Consider the following 20,906-nt stretch of genomic DNA (forward strand, 5'->3'; position numbering starts at 1 on the left):
AATTGCACCTCTGTCTCTCTCCACTGTGGAATGTCAGAGCTAATTTTGGGTCTATTAAGAGTCTTGCTACAGGTACTGTGCTGCATTCACTTTGGCCTTATGGTGCACCAGCACTAAGGCCCCCACTACTATGAGCTGAAATCACTAAGAGCTGAAATCACTGAGCACTGTGTCAAGTAGTGGGGAGCCGGAAGATCTAAAGTGCAGTGGTGCTGTTCGTGAGACGGTGAGCTGTGCAGAGCGGAGCTGTTTGTGAGACAGCGAGCTGTGCAGAGCAGAGCCGGTCGTGAGACAGCGGTGTGTTCGTGAGACGGTGAGCTGAGCAGAGCTGTTCGTGAGACGGCGAGCTGTGTGGAGTGGAGCCGTCCGTGAGACAGCGGTGTGTTCATGAGACAGCGAGCTGAGCAGAGCAGAGCCGGTCGTGAGACAGCATAGCAGAGCAGAGACCTGTGGGGCAGCCAGCTTCAGGACACGTAAGGTGCCCCTTACCCCTTTCCCCCACACACAGGCACATTTTAGCCAGACTGGGGAGTAACACTATGCAGATGAACTTTTGAACTCTGGGGCTGGACTTTTTGGACTTTGGGTGATTTGTGGATTGCTGGACTCAAGAGACGTTTGGGTGCTGGGACTCAAGAACCCAAGGGAAAGGGGCATGCCCCAATTTGCTTGGGGTGGTTTTTTTTGCTCATGGGTTGTGTTATGAATCCTGTTGGTGGTGTTTCCCCAACATAATGCCACATTGTTTCTCTCTGTTATTAAAAGGCTTTTTGCTACACTCAGACTATGTGCTTGCGAGAGGGGAAGTATTGCCTCTTGGAGGCGCCCAGCGGGGGTGGTATATGTTTGTCCCAGGTCACTGGGTGGGGGCTCGAGCCGATTTGCATTGTGTTATTGGAATGGATCCCCTAGATATTGAACCCGGCCCTTGTTGCTGCCAACTCTGATGGGCAGAAGGGTTACAATATAGACATACTTTGATTCATTAACAGAAGAGTAAATACAGCCTCTGTTTATTTTATCACGCATGGTACAGTACTTTTAAAGTCTCTAACATAACAGGGAATATCAGCTAGGTATATTTTTACGGGAGCTGGTGAAAATTTCCCAAATTGCAAGTTTGATTATATTTTTTGATGGAGAAAAAAAAATTTGATGAAAAAGTTAAAGCCAGTTATAGAGTTGGTCAAAAAATATTGACACTCAAAAAACTCACAACATTTTGATATGTTTCATATTTCTGAAAAAAACAGGTAAAAATTTTTTCACAGATTTCCTGTGAATTTTTTTTTATTGTTTTTAAAGTCAACTCTGCCTAAAACTCAAGATAAACAGAATAAGATTTATTGACAAGTCCATTTCCTCTGTTACATCCTCAATTCAACTCCCACTGAAGTTGAAAAGGCTTTTCATTGACTTCAATGGGAATAAGACAGGCCTCTTACTAAGTGCATATTTCAACATTGCTCTATCTTCACACACACAAAATGTTTCCCCCTTTCTTTAAGCCAACTTTTATCTAAATCTGTCATCATAAAGAAGTTACACTGAAACAAGAAGCATGAGGAAACGTTATTTATTGAAATCTGAATGCACTCTCCCATTTTTAAGATATTGCTTATTTACTGAGTTGTAATTTTGTTCAAAATGATTTCTACGGTATGTTGTTTCAAACAGTATTTGTGGATCATGTTCTATTCATGGCTTTATCTTTCTGGCATGTTCACATAACAGTCTAAAAAAAATTATGATTTACCTTCACATGATCCTTGCATCAGTTAACATGGTATTTTTATTGTATGCTCAGCACCGTACAAAATGCAAATTACAGTCTTTTTAGCAAACAGCATGGAACCTCTTTCACTACAAGACTCTATGTCTCTATCCTCACAGCTGGAAGGAACTTTATCTAGGGGTAGCCATTAGCAAAGTGCATTTCAAAGGGTGACTGGACTATAAAAGTTAGGGGCAAAACAACCAAAGTATTCTATCTTTTTTTTCTCTCTTCTGAATTGTTTGGTAACTCCGTTTAAAGTAGCTAACCGTTGTATACTGACCCCTTATAGGGAAAACAGACCTCTAATATCTGAACTCTCAGGAGAGCAGAACACAGGTTTTGGGGAAAATCTGGGACTAGGAGTGTGTTGGGGTCACTCCACAGGTAATAACCACGGCTGTTGGAAGCCAGAGTGTGACTGGAGTGTTGCTTGCTGGCTGCAGCTATACACACACTCAGGATGTGACATGCATGCTGTTTGGCTGTTTGTGAAGGGCCCAAATTGAGAGGTAAAGTAGCAAAGCATTGTGAGGCACCCACGGTTGCAGGGCAGGTGGTAACACAAGCCCTCCCTGGTTTGGATTGTACCCCAGAATATGACAATAGCCTATCTAGTTTGTGTGAATATTTCTGAGACACAAAGGGTGAGTCTACACTACAAAATTAAGTCAAGCCAAGTCAACTTACAGCCACTGCAGTAATTAAACTGCATTTGCATGTCCACACTATGCTCCTTGTGTCAGCGGTGCACGTCCTCACCAGGAGCATTTGCACCAATTTAACTGTCAGTGTGGAGCATTGTGGGTCAGCTTCTGAAAGGCAGCAACAGTTACAAATTCTGATTCAGACTGATGACTAATTCAAATCAAGTATAAGACTTTGTTATATAAAAACCATCAGCACACTGGTTCCTTTAAGCTATCTTTGGATAGGAGGCTTACGTTGCATTGCCTCTCATTGGGTTGGTACAAATGAATTTAACTGATCATACTCTTCATTGCCTTAAATATAATATTTTTCTCAGAATACCTAGGTATATAATCTGAAAATAGGCACACTGGGATTGAGCATGCATTACTGTTTTAGCTGAACACTGAGATCTCCCAAGTCCGCCACCAAGTCGCGCACAGAGAAGTAACCTAACTCTAAGGGCCAAATCCATCCTCCCATTCTCAGTAGCCTGGCTGTCCACAGAGAAGATGCACGTGGATCCTTTCCACCCCATGCTCAGCAACCATGCAGGCCCTAATGTGTCTCCTTTGCAGGGGAAGGGCAAAAAGACAAATGGATTGGATCAAAGCACATTGTCTGGCCCCAGCCCTGCACTTCCCCTTCCTGGCTCCAGTTACTTGTAGCAGAAAGCTGCCATAGAAATAGGAAAGCAAGCATGGGGTTAGGTCTATGCCCAAACAACTGATCCTGAGTAACAGAATACTGAGAGAGGACTGTACTCATTCTCTCTGTGTCAAAGATTAAATGTTCGATCCTCTTCTATCAAAGTCAGTGGGAGTGTTGCTGTTCATGTCAACGGGGCAGGATTGGGCCTAAAGTGAATGTACAAGAGATAAGAAATAATTATTCATATTAGAGTTTCAAAGGCATATAGAACAAACAATTCCCGTTCTGATCACCACCCCAGGGCAGGACTCCCTTATATCAACACTGACTGCTGAAGCTGTGGCAGGGATTATCTGAACAAGTAAATTATTTCCTGGGCAAGGTTAATGGAGAGATAGGCTAAGGTAAAGGGTTAGGCTCAAGGGTACAGTAATCTGAGTAATTTGATACAAGGTTGCAACAGTGGGGAGCCTCCTAGTTTAGGAACACCCAAATGGGCATGGGGAATTACACTGAACTTGCTCTTAAAGGCTGCAAGAGAAAATGGCATTCTTTCTCTTTGTCTCTTGCTGTGAGAACAGCTTTTGCTTCTGTTCACACTCTTCGGTTTCAGTTCCAGGCACAGGATTCAGGGCTGGATCCCAAACAGCACGGATGAGAAGTTTTGCAGGTAGATGTGCAAGACAACAGAATCTGAGACTGCAGAATTGAGAGCCTTGCTGTGTAGCCACTAAGTGACTCCTGCCTAAGTAAGAGGGCTAAGGAGGGGATTCTGTAGCTAAGTGCCTCGTTTGCATGCCAAGTGTCATTTATACCCATACTGCTGAGATGCCCATTCTTCACCCTGACCCTGTCCTGTTAATTAATGCAGTGAGAACACAAGAGGTTTGAGATTCGCTGCCAAGTGTAAAGGACACCCTGTAGCATTTAGCTTTCCTTGTGTTCACTTCCCACCTCTGCTTAAACTTGCACTAGAGCACAGTCACCATGTGAAGGAAGTTATTGTTATTTCCTCTCACCTCTCTACTGTCAGTAGTTATAGTTTATCCCTGCTCCCTTGCCCATCTGCCCTTGAGCACTAGGGGAAATATTTTGTCGGTTTTGCCCCATCTGTACTTAAAAATGTGTGTTAACATATGGATTTTAAAAACAAATATTTAACATGTTTTCAGCTGACAGTTTTATTTCCAATATGCATAGGGCATAATTTGCTTAAAGTGGTTTTGAAATCATTCTGACAACTAAATAGATGCATGTAACATCTCAGACCTGGGGCTGCAGCCTAAGACTGTGGATTTTAAACTACGTACCTTTCTTTTTTCAAACTGATCTTTTATGCATATCTCTGTGCTTCAACCATTAACAGTCACTCACTTGTTGTCACATTTGTAAAGAAATATAGCTTATATTTGTAGTAGTTCCCTGAGCCTGTCTAATTTTAGATTATTTCTTATATGAACTCATGCAATCTCATTTCTCACTCATTACAATTGCAAAGCATTTAGTTTCTCTTACAATAATTGTTCTGTGGTAACCTTTTTTCTCTCCTTTCTACTCAAAGTGCATTCTGTAAGTGTATTTCTATCAAGCTAGGAGCAATGTATGCAGGCACTTTGGGCTGGGCTTGTCAGCTCTCACAAGCTAAGTCAGATCTAGCCTGGTTAGTATTTGCATGGGAAACCTCCAAGGAAAACTTAAGGTGCCCCACAAAGTGGTGTTGGTTACTTAGGCCCTAATCATGCAAGCTACTTTGCATGGGCAAACCATGTGCCCGAGCTGTTCAAATCAGCAAGGTTCCACATGGATGCAACTTGCAAATCAAGCCAAAGTAGGTAGATTCTTCCTCCAGATTCATCACTGAGCCACTTCCCAACACTGAGCTACTGCAGGAGTCATCTTTCAAACAGGATATATAGCCTGGTATTGAAACATTGGGATTTTCACAGAGCCTAAAGAAGTTAAGTGCCCAGATCCCATTGAAATTAAGTAGAATTGGGCAAATAACTCTTTTACATACCTTTGAAAATCTCAGCCATACTTATTAGAGATCTCCTGGCACTGATGGAGACGATCCTCCATGAACTTATCTAGTTCTTTTTGAACCCTGGTATACATTTGGCCCTCACAGTTTCCCATGGCAATGAGCTAAATGTGTTATAGATGAGTAATGGCTGTGACAGATGGCTATAATCACATCAGCAGAAGGTTTTATAGCTAGCCATAAGCAACATATCGACCTGTTGAATTTTATAATAATAGGGTAAGCACTAATGATAAATTATTCAGAAGTGTTAGAGCTGAGAGTTGCTTTCTACAGCTACACCCTAAATCAGTGCACCTGCTGTACCTGCTAACATACCTCTTCTCCTACTTTTCACTAGTTTTAACCAGTTCTAGTCTAAAGTTTCTCCAAAAAATCTGGACATTTCTAAATGTGGGACATTCTAACTTGTGACGGTCCCTTATGGACCATACATCAGCTAGGAATATCCACAGTGCAAAGTGCTCTCTTCTCAACTTCTGGTATCCCCTTCATCACGGTTACCAGGATAGCTGCACTGCTGTCCCTTCTTGGGGGTCTCCCTGAGTACAACCTGCACAGGTGTCAGGCTTCAGGTCTCTATCTCTCCTGTGGTGGAATTCTGCAATTTGCCCACTCTCTGACCAGGACCTGGGTTACAGCCCCCTGGGTACTGACTGTGACTACTTCAACAGATCCACCTGGGGTTGGACCCTGCCATGGTATCCCCTTTGGAAGCTTGTAACAGCAGCTGATTAAAGTGACTAAAAAGAGCTTCTTCAGAACAAAGCATGATTTATTCATTCCTCAAAGGTACAAACCATTTAGACAAAATGTAGCAACAGTAACAGGCTTACACTCATGGCTGTTACTTACTTGCTCCATCCCTGGCAAGGAGCAGCCACCTATCCTGCTCTCTCTCTGTCTGTCTTCCCAGCCCATCATTTTATCTTAGTTTACTTCAGAATCCCCTCCCTGTTCTAGGGTCTTGGAAGGCTTAAGTCTCCTTTTACCGCAAGCCTTGAAACATCCTAGCCTCGAAACAACCTTTTTACAGTCTCCTTTGATTTAACTCTATGCATTCAGGCAGGCAGCAATACAACACTGAATAGGGAAACTGAGTCACATGTAATAGTCATAAAAAGTAATACAGACATTTTCCCAGTTAGTCATATCCCCTGTGCCAGAAGCTGTGTGTAGTGAGGCAGAGGAGTGGGTTACACTGACTTTATGCCCACTGCCCCATGCCAGAAAATCCCTAGCAGGGCACCTGCAGGTTGTTTCTACTCCCACTGAGTGAAGGGGGCTGGAGGCCTCCCCCAAGTACCAAACGCATGGCCACTTGACCTTTTTGATATCTGTTCAGGCCTAAAGCTGAAAAGCCTGGACACTGCTTTACAATATAACCTACAAATGCTGAGGTGGTGGAATCTCCATCCTTAGAGGTTTTTAAGGCCCAGCTTGACAAAGCCCTCGTTGGGATGATTTAGTTGAGTTGGTCCTGCTTTGAGCAGGGGGTTGGACTAGATGCCCGCCTGAGGTCTCTTCCAACCCTAATCTTCTCTGATTCTATGATTCTGAGGTAAAAAAAAATCTGGTAGTCACTCGAGACTCAGTCTTCAGCCTCACCCTGGAGTAGCTTTTCATATTCTCTTCAAACTGGAAAGAGAGCAATAAAAACAAGATAGCTGAACTATGTATCAGGAATTATGAATCAGGAGATATTTGAGGGTTTTTCACTTCAGGGGAAATTTGAAAAACCCAATAATGCCAGTTGATTAATGAGACAAGTAATGAAATCCCCCAACTCAACCCCTGTTCTGTGACCTGGGTTGCCAGAATGACGTCCACAAACGGAAATAAACATCATGTTTCCTATTTTAAAATAAAACTTTAGAAAATCCTCCTCATGTCCGGCTGCTACCACTGCACTTCTCAGTGTGGAATGAAGCCTCAAAAAGCAATACTTCACCACAGTGGAAGGTGCCACCAGAGACAGTACCTTTTGCTAAGAAGTATCGCAGCCGTGGAATAAGGCTTCCATAATGCAATGTTCCATTTCAGCTGTCAGTTTTCTTATCTTGTTTTCTTTTCCCTGTTCCCTAAAATAAGTTTACCATCATTTCATGTCTCTCTATCTGATTCAGTTCTAGACAGATAGATAGAATCTTTGGGCCTGCAGCAGGGAGACCATTTGCCTGTCTCCTGCTTGTGGCCAGATATGTTTTCACAGCTCCCTCTTCAGGGCCCCGTGGGAGTGCTCTGTTTATAGCCTCCCTCAGGGTAATCATCAACTCTCCTCCTTTCATTTTTAACTTATCACAAGTAGGCAAATAGATTATGGTGTGCCTAGGTGAAAGCACTTTTGCTAAATGGGTTAGGAAAGGTGGGTAGAGTAATAAGCTGTATGTTAACAGATTAAAAGCAAGGAGCAAAAATGAATGCAGACAAGAGTGGAAGTGTGGAGTGCTTGTAAAGAGAAAAGGAGTACTTGTGGCACCTTAGAGACTAACCAGTTTATTTGAGCATGAGCTTTCGTGAGCTACAGCTCACTTCATCGGATGCATAGCATATCGTGGAAACTGCAGAAGACTTCAGTTTCCACGATATGCTATGCATCCGATGAAGTGAGCTGTAGCTCACGAAAGCTCATGCTCAAATAAACTGGTTAGTCTCTAAGGTGCCACAAGTACTCCTTTTCTTTTTACGAATACAGACTAACACGGCTGTTACTCTGAAACTTGTAAAGAGAGGAGGAGGAGTTTGAATGGTCTGTAGAAGAGGAGAAGCCAGTGCAGAGATTCAGGAAGTGTGTACATATCAAAATGTCAGAAGAGAGATGATTTTGGCAGCAGCATTTTGGACAGACTGGAATTGAGAGAAACCACCACCCCCCCCCCAAAAAAAAAAAAAAGAAAAAGCTCAGCGCAACCCTTAGATGAGCTGCTATCTTGACCAAGGGTGAAGCAATGGAGCTTAGTGATAAGAACCTCCCACATCAAGGACTTTAGTACAGAACAGCTCTTATTCTGCAGCTTGCTTTCAAACACCTGTGTCTAATAGGATGCTGGCAGACTGTGTTGTTAGAGCAAGAGACAAAAATCAAAGCCTCTGTATTTACGTTCCAAAAGGCGATTGTTACAGATGGAAATACAGAAAAAAAAAACAGGTTTAATCCTCAAATTATTAAAAATTGTTGAAAACTATATGTTTTACTCTTGCCAGAGTACAGCAATACTAATAACCATGTCAAATAATGAGCCACAGATATTAAATAAATGCTGTGAAAGACCAAGTTCATGAGTTCCTGATTGCGTGAAGAAAGATAAATTTATTCAAAAAGCTTTATGCTCAGCACTAATACCTGGTTGGTACAGCCAGCCACGGCATTATTCATTAACATACATTGATAAGCCCATCAGCTTTTTCAGGATCCTTTCTAATTTTTAAAGCAGTTGGGGACGACACAAACTATTTAAGATTTTTCTTCTTGGCCAAATTGTGGTAATTTAAAATGTTACCTCTGCTTCACTATTTCCAAACTTGAGTTCTGGAACTGCAGAATTCTCCTTGCCCTATAAAACTAACCCTTTCCTCTTGCTTTTGGAAATATCATCACCTTGCTTTTATAACAAGAATTTGCACTATAAAGAGACCGTGCTTTCCTAGCGTTGACACGACCAAGTCAATAGGGCTCTCTGTGAGGACAACACTGCAGTGGAATGAATTGCAGGATCTTTAATGTCCAACTCTAAGGCCATGTCTATACTACGAAAGTACTCCAATGTTACAGAAGTTGATTTTTGGGAACAGATTGTATAAAGTCGAGTGCATGCATCCATGCTAAGCACATTAATTCGGCGGTTTGCGTACACAGTACCGTGGCAAGCATTGACATTCCGAGAGGTGCACTGTGGGTAGCTATCCCACAGTTCCTGCAGTCCCCGCTGCCAACTGGAATTCTGGGCTGAGCTCCCAATGCCTGATGGGGCCAAAAATTTGTCGCAGGTGGTTATGGGTAAATGTCGTCAGTCAACCCTCCCTCCCTCTGTGAAAGCAACAGCAGACAATCATTTCGCGCCCTTTCCCCTGGATTGCCCAAGCAGACGCCATAGCATGGCAAGCATGGAGCCCGTTCAGCTCACCGCAGCAGTTATGACCATTGTAAACACCTTGCGCATTATTGTGCAGTTTATGCAGAACCAGCACCTGAAAAACCAGGCGAGGAGTCGACGACAGCGCGGTGATGAGGACATGAACACAGATTTATCTAAAACCGTGGTCCCCGGCAATTTGGAGATCATGGTGTTACTGGGGCAGGCTCATGCTGTGGAATGCTGATTCTGGGCCCAGGAAACAAGCACAGACTGGTGGGACCGCATAGTGTTGCAGGTTTGGGATGATTCCCATTGGCTCCAAAACTTTCGCATGTGTAAGGGCACTTCCATGGAACTTTGTGACTTGCTTTCCCCTGCCCTGAAGTGCAAGAATACCAAGATGAGAGCAGCCCTCACAGTTCACAAGCGAGTGGCAATAGCCCTGTGGAAGCTTGCAACGCCAGACAGCTACCGGTCAGTCGGTAATCAATTTGGAATGGGCAAATCTACTGTGGGGGTTGCTGTGATGCAAGTAGCCAACGCCATCAGTGAGCTGCTGCTATCAAAGGTAGTGACTCTGGGAAATGTGCAGGTCATAGTGGATGGCTTTGCTGCAATGGGATTCCCTAACTGTGGTGGGGCGATAGACAGAACCCATATCCCTATCTTGGGACCGGACCACCAGGGCAGCCAGTACATAAACTGAAAGGGGTACTTTTTAATGGTGCTGCAAGCACTGGTGGATTACAAGGGACATTTCCCCAACATCAACGTGGGATGGCCGGGAAAGGTTCATGACGCTCGCATCTTTAGGAACTCTGGTCTGCTTAAATGGCTGCAGGAAGGGATTTACTTCCCCGACCAGAAAATAACTGTTGGGGATGTTGAAATACCTATAGTTATCCTTGGGGACCCAGCCTACCCCTTATTGCCCTGGCTCATGAAACTGTACACAGGCACCCTGTAGTAAGGAGTTGTTCAACTACAGGCTGAGCAAGTGCAGAACGGTGGTAGAGTGTGCATTTGGATGTTTAAAGCATCGCTGGCGCAGTTTGCTGACTCGCTCAGACCTCAGCGAAACCAATATTCCCATTCCATTGTTATTGCTGCTTGCTGTGTGCTCCACAATCTCTGTGAGAGTAAGGGGGAGACGTTTATGGTGGGGTGGGAGGTTGAGGCAAATCGCCTGGCTGCTGAATACGTGCAGTGAGACACGAGGGCGGTTAGAAGAGCACAGCAGGAAGCGCTGCGCATCAGAGAAGCTTTGAAAACCAGTTTTGTGACTGGCCAGGGTACTGTGTGACACTTCTGTTTGTTTCTCCTTGATGAAAACCCGCCCCCTTGGTTGACTCTAAGCCACCCACCCTCCCCCCTTCGATCACAGCTGGCTTGCAAAGGAAATAAAGTCACTATTGTTTTAAAAACATGTATTCTTTATTAATTGATTATAAAAATAGGGAGATAACTCACAAGGTAGCCCGGGTGGGATGTGGGATGAGGGTAGGAGGGAAGGAAAAGGTCACTTTAAAACTTGTTGAATGACAGCCTTCTGTTACTTGGGTAGCACTGGGATAGAGTGGTTGGGTGCCCGGAGCTTTCCCCTGCCCGCATTCTTGGGCGTCTGGGTGGGGAGGCTATGGAACTTGGGGAGGAGGGAGGGCAGTTAAACAGGGGCTGCAGCGGCAATCTGTGATCCTGCTGCTATTCCTAAACCTCCACCAGACGCTGGAGCGTGTCCGTTTGATCCCGCAGTAGCCCCAGCATTGCCTCATGCCTCCCCTGATCTTCCTGCCGCCACCTCTCCTCACGTTCATCGGCCACTTTCCTGTACTCTGCGATTGTGTCCCTCCATACATTCTGCTTCAGTGCCGGACGACTGCATGAGCTCAGAGAACATTTCATCGCACTTGCGTTTTTTTCACCGCCTTATCTGAGATAGCCTTTGGGACAGAGGAGGGAGGCTTGAAACATTTGCAGCTGCTGGAGGAAAAAAAGAGAGTGAAGAATTTTAAAAGATACATTTTACAGAACAATGGCTATACTCTTTCACGGTGAACAACACTATTCATATTACATAGCACATGTGATTTTGGTACAAGGTCGCATTTTGGATCTTATATTGAGTGTCTGCGGCTTTGGTGTTAGAGATCACACACACAGTGCCGGGCAACAGAATTCGGCTTGCAGGTGGCCAAGGTAAGGCAAAGTCTTTCGGCTTCTGCAACCTTCATAACAGCAGCGCCCTCCTCTCCCATACCAAGCAAAGCATGTTGAGTTGGCCATTTAGTGCTGCGGTTTTCTGTTAACGTGCAGCAGCAGAAAGCAAACTAACCCACCCCCCGCATCCAATTCTCTGGGATGATTGCTTTACCCCTCACCCCACCGCGTGGCTGGCATCAGGGAAGATCCCTGCTAGCCAAACGCGAACAGCTCAGCGCCAATGCCCTCCCCCCCTGCACTGCATGGCTAACAGTGGGGAGGATTGCTTTTCAGCCACAGGCAAACAGCCCAGTGGGAACGGCCACCTCTGAATGTCCCCTTAATTAAATTCCCCTATTTCAACCAGGTTACCATGAATGATATCACTCTCCTGAGGATAACACAGAGAGATAAAGAACGGATCTTGCTTGAATGCCAGCAAACACCGGGACCATACGCTGCCAGGCTTTGTCATGCAATGATACCAGATTACTTGCTACTAGCATGGCGTGGTAAAGTGTCCTACCATGGAGGACGGAATAAGGCTGCTCTCCCCAGAAACCTTCTGCAAAGGCTTTTAGAGTACCTCCAGGAGAGCTTCATGGAGATGTCCCTGGAGGATTTCCGCTCCATCCCCAGACACATTAACAGATTTTTCTAGTAGCTGTACTGGCCATGAATGCATCCCAAGTCCTCAGGGATACTTAATCATTAAAAAATGCTTGCTTTTATAACATGTATTATATTTTAAAAGGTACACTCACCAGAGGTCCCTTCTCCAGCTTCGTTGGGTTGGGAGGGTATTTCAGCCAGGGTGATAAAAAGATCCTGGCTGTCGGGGAGAACAGTGTGCTGTGTGCTCTCCTCAAGTTCATCCTCCTCCTCCTCCTCATCTTCCCCGTCCTCAAATTCCTCAGGCATGGCGGAGAGTACCCCATCATCGGAGTCCACAGACGGGGTGGGGTAGTGGTGGCGGCCCCCCCTAGAATTGCATGCAGCTCAGCGTAGAAATGGCATGTCTGGGGCTCTGTCCCAGAGCGTCCGTTTGATTCTTTGGTTTTCTGGTACGCTTGTCTGAGCTCCTTAAGTTTCACGTAGCACTATGTTGCATCCCTGCTGTAGCCTCTGTCCCTCATGGCCTCGGAGATTTTTTTAAATGTTTTGGCATTTCGTCTTTTGGAACGTAGTTCTGATAGCATGGATTTCTCTCCCCATACAGCGATCAGATCCAGTACCTCCCGTTCGGTCCATGCTGGAGCTCTTTTTCGATTCTGGGACTGCATGGTCACCTGTGCTGATGAGCTCGCCTGGCCAAACAGGAAATGAGATTCAAAAGTTCCCAGGGCTTTTCCTGTACACCTGGCCAGTGCATCAGAGTGCTGTCCAGAGCGGTCACAATGGTGCACTGTGGGATAGCTCCCGGAGGCCACTACCTTCGAATTGTGTCCACACTAACCCTAATTCGAAATGGCAATGTCGATTTCAGCGCTAATCCCCTCGTTGGGGAGGAGTACAGAAATCGGTTTTAAGAGCCCTTTATGTTGAAAAAAATGGCTTTGTTGTGTGGATGGGTGCAGGGTTAATGCGATTTAATGCAGCTAAATCCGACATAAACTCGTAGTGTAGACCAGGCCTAAGCTATTGAAGGAAGAATCCAGCATTGCGGCTAGCAGTATTTTTAATAAGAGCAGATAAAATCTGGGGTTCTGTGAAACCCATTTTTGAAGTTATTTATGTACTTGAACTGCACATTATCTTTTCTACATTTTTTAAAGCAAACTTCACTAAAAAATTGTTTTGGTTGTGTTTTATGTTGGAAATGTAGATATCTTCTGCCCTGGAAGACTCTGTATACACACTTCAGTGGAAGGGAACTGGGTAATGTTACGGGGCAAGGCCAGATGGCTACAGAAAAGTAGTGGGAGATAGATATATTAGCTCCAGGCTAAACAAATCCCTGGTACAAGGTTAAGTGAAATGGAAGCTGCTCCAGGTCAATTAAGACACTTGGGGCCAATTAAGAACTTTCCAGAAGGTAGGGAGAATGCTCGGTTGATTGGGACACCTGAAGCCAATCAGGGGCTGGCTGAAACTAGTTAAAAGCCTCCCAGCCAGTCAGGTGGGTGTGCATGTCAGGAGCTGTGAAAGGAAGTTGTGCTGTTGGAGAGGCTGAGTAGTACACACCATATTAGGCACAAGAAGGAGGCCCTGAGGTAAGGATGAAGTGGAGCTTGAGGAAGTGAGGGCTGCTGTGGGGGAAGTAGCCCAGGGAATTGCACATATCATGTTTCTAAAAGGTCAGCTACCATAGCTAATACTATTAGGGTCCCTGGGCTGGAGTAGAGGGTGGGCCTGGGATCCTCCTGCCCCTTTGCCCCCTGATTAATCACTGAGACTGGGAGACAACAGAGACTGCAAGGAAGGATAACTTCTCCTCACCTCCCTTGCTGGCTTATGATGAAAATGCCTCAGTAGACTGTGACCCTTGTCTCTAGAGAGAGAAGGGTTACATGGAGGGTCACAGTGAGCCTCTGAGGCGAGTGAAATCTGCCAGGAAATGCAGGACCCACGGAGGCAAGGACAGAGCTTTGTCACAGTAACTATAATTCTGTTGGAGTGGTTTTTTTCCTATTACCTGGAAATAAATTCAACCAATCTATATGAAGTCACTTGATTTCCTTATAAAGAACAAACCTCGACCCCAGCTGCCACCAACAGCCAATGTATGGATTCCATTTGTCCTCTTCCATTGAAGTCATGAGTTCAAGAAAAAAAAAATTTGAAAATCAACTCTATGATCAAATCTATTCCCCTCTCTCTTTTCCTTCCACACTCCTAGCAACGGATGCACTTTTCCTAGACTAGAGACTGCATTCACCAGCACTGTCACTACATAGTAAGTGAAACATGGGGAAGAAATTACATTAGAAATTACATCTAACACTTATGCTGTTATCAGTCCCCTTGTGGAGATTCTCAAACAGCTCAGGGTTTAAGGAAATGAGTTTTATCTGAGTCTTGGTACTAATCTTCTCTGAGTTCCCTCCCAGCTTCAGCACTTGCCTTCCCCTTCTTAAGTGAGGAAATGTGCCTCTAGTAACCCTACACTTGAAACTCTTCCCTGTAGTAAAAAGAAAAGGAGTACTTGTGGGAGTTTTCACTCATCCTGAGCAGGAGACTCCCACTTCTGTTAATGAATGAACCCAATCCTTTGGCTCCTATTTGTCAGTAAGTACATTTCAGTCTGTTTCCTAGTGCTGTAGCGTGGGAAGATATTGTTCTGAATATGCTAAATGTTTCAAAGGGGTATCCCTTATTACTACAATGTGACATTTCTTTTTTTATATCTTTGGGATTTCAGTTCCTGTCTTCTGAACTGGAACAAACATTAATTCTTCAACAGTTCATTGGGGATTTTCTGGCTTTTGGGAGGTTTGTTAACTAAATTCTGTTGTTCTTAGGGCTAGTTACTATATTTTGCCATCACTTTTCTTTTTATTGTTAATTCTTCTATAGTCAGAAAAGTACCTCATAGCAGGACTGACAGCCTGATCTATGCATATCTATAGAGGCTGATGTCTGTGTATTTTTTCATGTTACAAGATTTGCAAACTTTACCAAAAAGGAGAAAATTATGAGACTGGGGGGAAAATTTTCAAAGGCATAACGGCAGTTATGTGTCTGGCTTCTACTGAAGGTCAGGCAGTGATGACTTTTCAGAAGATAAAGTATCTTGTAACATTCACTGTACTTCAGCATAAGTGCCTCGTACTTTCTGCAAATCATTCCTAATGACGATCGACCCCACTTAACAAAGATGTGAGCAAATTGAAGTAAGTTGATGATGATAGAATACCAGAGTTGGAAGGGACCTCAGGAGATCTTCTAGTCCAAGCCCCTGCTCAAAGCAGGACCAATCCCCAATTTTTGCCCCAGATCCCGACTGGCCCCCTCAAGGATTGAACTCACAACCCTGAGTTTAGCAGGCCAATGGTCAAACCACTGAGCTATCCCTCCCTCCTTATAAGCACATTAGCACCTTCCCACTAAATAGGGAAAACTGCCAGGGTGCCTGTTTTAAGAAATGCTAGGGGACTTTTGTTTTACTTTAGTCTGATATTGACCCCGACCTAGTTGCACTCTCCTCATTTTTGCCATAAAGTAGCAGTGTACCAAGAGACCCTGGGATATCTTGTTTAGTAGAGGAGCGCACCAAACACAACTCTATGCATTTTGTTTTGTCCCAAAGAGTCCCTTGCACCGCTAGGAGCCACCATGTATACTGAGGGCCAAATCCTGTTCCCGTTAAAGTCAATGGAAAAGTTCCCATGATTTTCACAAGAGTAGGATTTGGTCCTAAGTACAGGAAGCAACACTGTCCAAATTCCTGCTAAATGCAAGCTGTGGAGAATGAGGTGATTATCTGTATTTAATATTATCTGTACCTCAGTTTACCTGTTTGTTGTCCTTCTTGAGTGCCTGGAATTGAATCAAATGAACCTGTGGGAGGGGGGGAGGGGAGAGGGGGAGGAGGAAATAAACAGGAAACAAAACAATGACAAAGACCAGGTACCACCAGAGAGAATCCGTAGGGTCCTTTAGGCAACAACAGGGGAGCTATTAACTGGGACATGCCCCCATCTTGCTCCAACCAGGCTAGCAGGTACATTTTTCTCAGGTTGGAGCCAAGGATCTGAGGGGCACTAAACCACTAAAGACCCCAGTTTAGAGTGGAAGGGGTGTGAGGAGCAGCAGCTGCTGCTGTGGGGGTAGGAGTAGGGAGTTGTGAGAGAAAACACTGCCAGGGGAAAGTCTGTCTTTCCCAATCCAAAGGTGTAGGTACTTGAGTGAAGTGGAAAACTTGCAAAGAAAGGGTAATGTCTAGGTGAGGCCAGATGCATAGTGACTATTGTTTATCCCCTTCTCTCTGCTTGCTGTGTAACTTTGGGCAAAAAGTCATTTGTTTTAAACACACTGTTTTTGAGTCATTTTAACTGCAGACAGACTCCAGAAGGGAAATTTCTTCTGAGCGCCAAATACAGCCAGGCCTGTCCTTTTAATAGTTTGAAACAGGGGGGCTGCTGCCCTGTGACCAGTCTGAGTGTAGGTGAAGAAAGGAGAAGGAAGTGAAACCTGTCACCTGTGGTGTGCTCTCCCAAGGGGCTGCAAAGGGGTGGAAGGTACTGCTCACACAGTGACAGGATGGCAGGAACAGGGTGTACTGCAGTCTGGTGATTCAGCCTAAAGTGGGGTGAACTGCAGAGTCCAGCTCTGGGAGGAGTGCAGGTAAAGAGCTGTCACATGGCAAGGATGCCCACAGAGAGACTGGGGGAGCAACTCACCCCTGAACCAGGGCACAAGCATTCCAAACCAATGCTGCACCCAAACCTGTCGCTTGGGGCCCAATTCTGTGACCCCCCTTACTTATGCTAAGTAGTACTTACTCCTGAGTGGTTGTGATGAAGCTGAAGTGGCTACCTGCACTAGTGCTAGTTAGCAGGACAAAGGGTTGCAGGCATCTGTACATCCCAGCAGACTATCTAAAAATCTCAGTGCTTCTAGAGATGGAGTGAGCTTAATTCCAGAGTTATGAGACAGGCTTACCTGAAACTCAGTCACTGAACAAGGTGTTGGAAAACATGATGATCCAATGGAGAGAAGGCTAGACACTGGGATGCTCAGTACAGAATGTTTGTTCTTATCCCTCAATATTCACAATTGAACAGGGCCTTTCCTTAGGAAGTCGCAGAGCAGTGTGTCTCAGTTATATTGCAAAGGCTGCCCAAAGCCCGTTAATAATTACTACCAGGGAGCTGCAGTAGGGCATGGTTCAGTATTTTACAGCTTTTTGGTGGATTATTAAATACTCAGGACTCCTGAAGAGCAATGGACTTTAGTCTATTACCCCTTTCTTCTGTATTGTGAGAGGTGTGATTGAAATTGATCTCACAGATCTGCCTTCCCCAAAGTTTGGAGAATAATGAATCTTCTATGGGCTCTAGTAACAGAGTGACTAGACACCGGCAGGCCTGGATGGGAACAGCATTGAAGTGAGGGTTGGTGCCTCCTTAGCTATGACCCCTACCCCCTTCCACGGCTATCTGAGGGACTCCACAGGCTTTGACCTGCATGAATGGGGAGAATGGCCTGATGTTTCTTTAGAATGCTCCTTATGGGAGCAGAGTTGGGGAGGGGCTGGGCTGCAGAGGAAACCAATCCATAGGGAACAAGAGTGGCCCTGCAGCATGCTGCACCATCCATGGAGCTGCTGGACCACACCCCCATGTGAAGGGCAGTCACCACATCAGTACTTGCTTGCATCCCTGAGAATCCTCCCCTCCTGCCCCTCAGGGGAGGGAGAAGGTGCAGCATAGGAGTTATTGATGCCTTGAGCGGCATTCATTCCCTTTCAAAATAGCCTCACGCCTCAGAGCCAGGCAGCTGCTGCTCCCCCACCTTGTCCTTGGTAGATCTGTGAAGATGGCACAGCTCCAGGCTCACAGACAGGAAGACACATGCTATGGAATCACTAAGGCCTGTCACCCCCAATTCTGGGTCCCAGGAACTATTCTAGTGGTTCCTCCTCATTTCTGTTTGTGACAGGATGCCAGACAGCAGTTCAGATCATGTTAATAAATACTGGAAGTAAAACGCTGGCAGTAGTAATGAAGACACTCAAATCCAGCCTCCCTTCCTTCCCTCTCACATAGTGACAGAAATTAACTATTTGATCCTGAATTGAGGATGTTAGAAAGTAACCTATCAACCACCTGGAGGCAGCAAACCACTGGGATCTGAGAACATTACAGGCTACTGAGCCAGAACTCAGGGAGAGCAACTGGCAGGTGTTCATCTTCTAAGTTTCTTGGAACTCAGGCTTGGGAAGGTAAATTATTTCAGTGTCACATGACAGGTCTCCTGTAACAGGATACCACAGCCAGTAGGGAAAGCTCCCGTGGCAAAGGAGGTAGGGTAAACGAGAGGGTTTATGTTCTCTTCTTAAATGGTTGCAAGCACTTTGGCGGACAGGATTAGAAATCAGAACTGTGACAAATTGGAGAATTGGTCTGAAATTACCTTTATTGAATTTAATCATGTTAAGTGCAAAGAACTTCCCTTAGGAAGGAAAAATCAAAATACACAATGGGGAATAACTGGCTAGGTGGTAATACTGCTAAAAAGGATCTGATGGTTATAGTGGATCACAAATTGAGTATAAGCCAACAACGTGATGGAGTTAGAAAAGAATGCTAATGTTCTGGGGTGTATTAACAGGAATGTCATACAGAAGACACAGGAGGTAATTGTCTTGCTCTACTTGATGCTAGTGAGGCCTCAGTTGGAGCACTGTGTCCAATTCTGGGTGCCACACTTTAAGAAAGATGTGGACTAAATGGAGACAGTCCAGAGGAGAGCAACAAAAGTGGCAACAGGTTTAGAAAACCTGACCTAAGAGGAAAGGTTAAATAAACTGGGTATGTTTAATATTGAGAAATGACTGATGGGGCAGTCTTCAAATAAGTTAAGGGCTGTTATAAAGAGGACTACTTGTGGCACCTTAGTCTAACATTTATTTGAGCATAAGCTTTCGTGAGCTACAGCTCACTTCATTGGATGTATTCAGTGGAAAAAATAAAAAAAAAAAATGCATGAATGCATCCGATGAAGTGAGCTGTAGCTCACGAAAGCTTATGCTCAAATAAATTTGTTAGTCTCTAAGGTGCCACAAGTAGTCCTTTTCTTTTTGTGAATACAGACTAACACGGTTGCTACTCTGAAACCTATAAAGAGGACTGTGATCAATTGTTCTCCATGTTTGCTGAAGGTAGGACAAGAAGTAATGGATTTAACCTGCAGCAAGGGACATTTAGGTGAGATATTATGAAAAATTTTCTAACTACAAGGATAATTAAGTACTGGAACAGGCTTCCAAGGGAGGTTGTGGAATCCCCATCATTGGAGGTTTCTAATAATACCTTAGACCAGCACCTGCCTGGGATGGTCTAGATGTACTTGGTCCTGCCTCAGGGCAGGGGGCTGGACCAGATAATCTCCAGGTCCCTTCTAGCTCAAATTTCTCAGATTAATCCAAGGATTAAACTGGAGCTGCAATTAACATTAGGCAGGTGACAACAGACATGAGCCAAGATAGACAGATCAGCCCAAAACTTCTCTTGGATAAAGGAAATACAGCCCTAATGCTGAAATGTCTAGTCAACTTCAGGCTTGGGAGCTTCCCAGAAGAGCATGGAATCCATGTGGGTGCTGGCAAGCATACTGTATTGTAATTAGTATACTTCCCATTACACCACAATTGCCCCATAAATTGGTTATTCTTGCTGAGCAGCATCTCCCTTCCTACCCTGTAACTATTGCAGAAGTTGAATAGTGCCAATAGGAGAATGGGGAGAAATCTTTTTACCTGTAAAATGAGCTCACTTGACACAAAATATGGAATGTGATAGCATTTTACAGTGCATAACTGTACTTCACCTGGATCAAGAGTTGATAAACACACATGAAATCCCTCTGAAGATTCATTTGCCATGTCATAAACATACAGCTAAGGGTATCCTAAAATCCCTCCTTTACCTGTAAAGGTTTAAGAAGCTTTGGTTGACACCTGACCAAAAGGACCAATAAGGGGAGAAGATACTTTCCAATCTGTGGGGGAAGGTTTTTGTTTTGGGCTTTTGTTGTTCTCTCCAGAGACAAAGAGAGAGACCAAGCAAGTAATCCAGCTCCTACTGAATGATACATCTAAAATTACAGAAATAGTAAGTAATAGCAAGGAAATGCGTTAGAGTATCTTTTGTTTTAGCTTGCAAATTTTCCCTATGCTTAGAAGGAGGTTTATCCCTGTTTTTTGTAACTTTTAAGTTTTGCCTAGAGGGGAATCCTCTGTGTTTTGAATCTGATTACCCTATAAAATTACCTTCCATCCTGATTTTACAGAGGTGCTTCTTTTACTTTTTTTCTTTATAATAAAGTTCTGTTTTTTAAAGAATCTGATTGGTTTTAGTATCCTAAAAACCCAGGGATTTGGTCTGTGCTCACCTGTACCAATTGGTGAGGATATTATTCTTAAGCCTCCCCAGGAAAGGGGATGAAAGGGCTTGAGGGGAATATTTTGGGGAAGAGGAACTCAAAGTGGTTCTTTTCCTTGAATCTTTGTCTAACTCACTTGGTGGTGGCAGCGAATACCGTCCAAGGACAAGAAGGGATTTGTGCCTTGGGGAAGTTTTAACCTAAGCTGCTAGAAATAAGCTTAGGGGGTCTTTCATGCAGGTCCCCACATCTGTACCCCAGAGTTCAGAGTGGTGAGGGACCATGACAAAGCCAAACATGGCTTGGGGTAAGAGATGCATGCCAATTTTTTTCTCCTCCCCTCCCCCCCCCCCCCGTATGCCTTGTCCGTCTACAATAGCAGGAGCATTAGATTAGGAATTTTATTAACCCAGGTGCAATGGATAAG

At 44.6% G+C, this 20,906-nt stretch overlaps 1 long non-coding RNA gene across 1 annotated transcript; it reads right to left on the reverse strand.

Annotated features, from left to right (window-relative positions):
* Positions 1-5,365: 5,365 nt before the first annotated feature.
* LOC119565752 lies at positions 5,366-17,216 on the reverse strand. The gene is made up of 3 exons (XR_005224597.2): positions 17,036-17,216; positions 15,887-15,931; positions 5,366-6,794 (listed from the first exon to the last, which is right to left on the reverse strand). It is a non-coding gene; the product is annotated as an uncharacterized LOC119565752 (long non-coding RNA).
* Positions 17,217-20,906: the final 3,690 nt, after the last annotated feature.

The sequence above is a fragment of the Chelonia mydas genome, chromosome 3, assembly GCF_015237465.2.
Source record: "Chelonia mydas isolate rCheMyd1 chromosome 3, rCheMyd1.pri.v2, whole genome shotgun sequence".
In the NCBI taxonomy this organism is placed as follows: domain Eukaryota; kingdom Metazoa; phylum Chordata; order Testudines; family Cheloniidae; genus Chelonia; species Chelonia mydas.